Raw genomic sequence first — 5,144 nt, forward strand, 5'->3', positions numbered from 1 at the left:
GCAGCCCTAGGCTGGCTCAACTGGTTTGGGCACTGTGTTGTAGCTTTAGGAAAAGAATAAGGAAACATGAAGTGGCCTATTGCTAAATCTCCTCCCCACCCCTCCCTCCTTCCTTACTGTCACCCTCTGGAGATGCACCTCCTGGGATACTCCAGGATTCCCCCATCATGGGAATTGGCCTTCTCTGTCTTCTGGGTGGCAGTGATAGTGGCTGGGAGCCATTGGGTCTTCTGGAGCACTTCTCCTTCTGGGCTCCTTCTCCAGCATAAGGCCTTCCAGCCAGGCAAGGAGGGATCAAGTGGCCTGCTTGCGAATGTCCTCAGCAGAGGAACTGGGGATGACATTGAAGAAATATCTCCTAAAGAACCATGAGGCATCTGGACCATAATTTTATTTTATATCACTTCTTTCTTTTCCCACAACAGAGCAAAATTTCAGAACACAAGTTTATGACTTTCAAATCAGTTAAAATGCCACAGGATAAGGCAAACTACTATGCCTGTGTCCATGGGGTTCCCTCCCTGACTGTTCCTTGATTAGGCTCTCTCCTTATCTAGATGTTGAGTGCTGAAGAGGATATTGTCAACTCTACAACTAACCTGGCTTCAGCTATCTTTGTGTTCTAAGTTGCCAAAAGAAGGGGAGGGGGGGGAACGAGGTATTTCTGCTAGTCTAAACATGAATAGATCCTGTGGGAACCAAGGTCATTCCCACACCATAGTGGAGAAGCCTGCCAAGTGGTTCTATTGGAGAACGTGATTTATACCTAAATAGGAGGGTGGGGACTATTACACTAAATTACTCTAAATCTTTGGGGTGGATTTTAGATTTGGTTTCACCTTTGACTGTGCCGACATTATGTATCCAATAACCATGTTCTTTGAGGAAATCCCATGCCTCGGACTTCTGATTTATTCGGTTTCATTAGCTGGAACCTTGACAGACATATTCTGATCTTTTTTCTTCTTTCTGAGCTTTTTTACTGTCTCTTAAATGGTTTCTAAATATAGTTTATCTCTGTTTTATGCACATTTATGTACCATTTTACACACTATGTAAAATATGTGTGTAAAATATAAAACAGCATTTATAACTCTAAATGCACTCTATTTTACAGACTTTTATTATACACCATTCACAAGAGACAAAGAAGAGCTAAGAGTTAAGGAACTTGCTATAAATAATTCTGGAGAAACACATCTTTCCTTGGAATGCAGCCAATAGTCAATATGAAAATCGGGTTTTCAGAGGCTGCTATGCTGGGCCTCCTTTGGGAGTTGGCTTAAACATCTTGGTTTTTGCCTTTTTGGGAGGACCATATAGGGTACAAAAATGTGAAACCACAACCAAAGGAGGAGTCTTTAAGTTTCTATTATAGACCTAACTTCTTATTAGCCATGAGGAACACAAACTCCTAAATTTGCATTCCAAGCACACTAGCTCTAATTCTTTCTGTGAACATAATTAATTTGAAAAATAGAATGTATCTATTTTTTGTTTGATTTATCTAGAATATCCTGCAAGAAATTTCTTTTAAATTTTACTAACTCTTATTCTGTATTTCTGGACTCATGAGTAAGCCTGGAAATTGAAATTTACTTTGCAGTTCTCCATACCTTTCTGTCCCCATATTCCATCTTTCCCTCATGTCCACAGGCTGCTTTTTGTTCTTTGAACTTCCCACCTCTTTCATTCTGAGCATCTCCTCAGCTTGTTGAAAGCTATTTTGGAATATGGAACATAGAATAATGAGGTTGGAAAGGACCCTGGAGGTCTTTTAATCTACCCCTGACCATGGCAGGAGACCCATTTATTTCAGATAAATGGCTGTCCAATCTCTTCTTAAAAACTTTTGGGGATGGAGAACCCACAATTTCTGAAGGCAAACTGTTCCACTAGTTAATTGTTCTCACTGTCAGGAATGTTCTCCTTGGTTCTAGATTGGATCCCTTTTTAATTATTTTCCACCTGTTACTTCCTGTCCTGCCTTCAGGTGTTTGGAGAATAGGTTGACCCTCTCTTCTTTGTCACAGCCCCTCAAATACTGAAAGACTGCTATCGTACCAACACTAGTCCTTCTCTTCTTTAGACTAGTTATAAGAGCCGAGGTGGCGCAGCAGTTAGAGTGCAGTACTGCAGGCCACTTTAACTGACTGTGTTCAGCAGGTCAGCGGTTCAAATCTCACCGGCTCAAGGTTGACTCAGCCTTCCATCGTTCCGGGGTAGGTAAAATGAGGACCCAGATTGTTGGGGGCAATGTAAATATATATATACATTGCTTACTGGTGTACATCGCTTAGAGAGTGCTTGCACTTAAAGCGGTATATAAGTCTCATAAATAAATAAATAAAATAGTTTCCCTCAACCATTCATTATATGGTTTAACGTCCAGACCTTTTATCATCATTGTTACTCTTTTTGACACTCTTTCTAGGGTCTCAACATCTTTTTTTGTGTTGCGATGAAAAGAATTGGATGAATATTGCAAGTGTGGCCTCACCAGTGCAAAATAAAGCAGTGCTATCACTTCATGTAATGCAACTAGGACTGCATTAGTTTTATAGGCAATTGCTATACACTGCTGGCTCATATTTAAGTGATTGTCCACTAAGACACCTAGATCCCTCTAACAGTTGCTACTGTTGTGCATGGTACTACCTATTCTGTATCTGGGCATTTGGTTTTTCTTGCTTAATAGTGTAAAATCTTACATTTCTTACCATTGAATTGCATTCTGTTGGATAGGGCCTGTGATTCAAGTCTATCAAGATCCCTCTGGATCTTAAGTATATCTTCCAAAGTGTTGACTATTCCCCTCCCCATCCCTAGCTTGATGTTGTCTGCAGATTTGATATCTTTGTATCCCCTCATCTTGATCATTTGTGATGAGGGGATAGAAGAGGAACTCATTTCACTTGCAGACCACACAATGCTGGGGAGAATAGCTAACACTTTAGATCTTGATAACTTTAAAACTTGTGGACTTCAGTTCCTCTGCTGGCTGCAGAATTCTGGGAGCTGAAGTTCACAAGTCTTAAAGTTGTCAAGGTTGCAGACTCCTGCTTTAGATGATAGATTCGATTCAGAAGGATTTTTCTCTCAATAAAGATTCTATTTGCAAGAAACCAGCCATGATCTTTTCTATAGCTTTTTCATATTTTAAAATTTCTCCAGCCATTTTCCATTCTCTGACATTCTACCAAGCTACACGTATTAATTTATTGACACTAGGTTTTATTTCTGTTAAAAAGCTTTAAATGCATTTTGAAATCATTTACTCTTATTTTGCCTGTCAAACACAAGTACCTGGATCTTTGGGTTCATTATGGATGTTTTCACATTTATATTTCCCACTGAATCATGCTGAAGGATCCTTTTTTGGATAGGTTATTAAGGAAGATGAAAGAAGGGATGGGCCCACTGCAAAGAGAAGAGGGCAGAAAGGCAACAGTTGGTGAGAAGTTGCAATATCTCAGTTAATTGTGATGATACCAAAAAGGATGACTCACATGAGCAGGACATCTTATGCAAGTATGTGTATGTAAGTCATAGCATTTGCATGATTATGTCCTCACATATATGTTGATGTTTCCCCCTTTCCCCATTCTACAGATTCCCATGTAGAACCTTCCAAAAAGGAACTGCATTCAGGTGGACCTTGGCACTGAAGGAACTCTTTGTGCAACCATGCTGGTTTCTAGAGTCTTTTGTTTTTCTTGCTCTGTGACATTCTTATTTAGGACTTTAGTATTTCATTTATTAGGGTTTCCTAAAATCTTGAATTATTTTTCCTTCTGGATTTCCATCCTTGGGATCCTTCCTAATCTCTCTCTTAGTTTATTGAAGTCAGTTTGTGTTCTGTCCCTGTCCCAGCATTATGGGGAATTCTAGTATGATATAATTACTCTCTCCCAAAGTTCCTATCACTTCTACCCTCTCCATCATTTCATCCCTATTAGTAAAAATTAAGTCCAGTATTGTTGACCCTCTAGTTCCCTCCTCTACCTTTTGTCTAACAAAGTTGTCAGCTAGGCAAGTCAGGAACCTGTTCCATCTTCCACTCCCTGCAGAGTTTATTTACCAGTTGATGACAGGGTAGTTCAAATCTCCCATTACTACAGGGATGCGTTTCCTGCACAGTATAATCTTGACAATATCATTTGTTGATGCACCTAGAATTCCATGTCATTTTTTGTTTGCAGCTGCATCACACTCTTGGCTCATGTTCAGCTTGTGATATACCAAAAACATTGAGATTTTTTTCACATTATTCCCATGTGCTGTGGTCCTCCCATCCTATCTCTGTGCCTTTGATATTTTCCCCCAAATATGGATCTTTGCATTTGTTTTTGAAGGAACTCGGCAAGGTTCCTTTAAGGTTGTTCCAAACATTTTGGGGAACTAACCACAGATCTTCCGTGGATGTAGACTGCCTCAAATCCTTCTGTCTTCTCATAAACCCCAAACAGACTCAGTGATGTTGAGATCAGGGTTCTGTGCGGGCCAAACCATCACTTTCAGGAGTTCTTGTTCTTCTTTATGCTGAAGATGGTTCTTAATGACATTGACTGTATGTTTGAGGCCATTGTCCTACTGTAGAATGAATTTGGGGCCAATCATATGCCTCCCTGATGGTATAAGCCCTCAAAATGTCACTCATATTAAAGAAAGAAAGATTGATACAGAATGTAGAGTTTTAACAAGACATGGACTTCTAAGTATTTATTTACCAAAATAAAAGATAAAGCTGTGTGATTAATTTGTGGAGTATAGATTGCTGCCTTTAAGAATTACAATCTGAATCACCACTAGGTGACTAAAAATGCAGAGAAATACAAGAATTTGACTGATTCAAAGCTGGCATTGGCATCGGATGCTGTGCTAGCTAAGCTGCAAACCCAACAAGGACTTTTTATCAAACTTCACACATCCAGGGATGAAGCAGAGAAGACCAGTTATGTGATATCCCACAAAATTGCAAAAAACAGTAAGCCACTTTCTGATGGGAAGTGTAACAACATCCTTCTTCTCTCTTTCATTCACAAGCACACCGTTTGGCCAGCATAGCATAGAAACAACAAAAGCCCATCTTTATGCCAGCTTGGACTCTAGAGTCCCCTGCAGGTGAGAATTTCATCGTTGTT

This window comes from Crotalus tigris, unplaced genomic scaffold, assembly GCF_016545835.1.
Source record: "Crotalus tigris isolate CLP2741 ecotype Arizona unplaced genomic scaffold, ASM1654583v1 scf7180000019364.2947544272:3078424, whole genome shotgun sequence".
NCBI classification, from domain to species: Eukaryota; Metazoa; Chordata; class Lepidosauria; order Squamata; family Viperidae; genus Crotalus; species Crotalus tigris.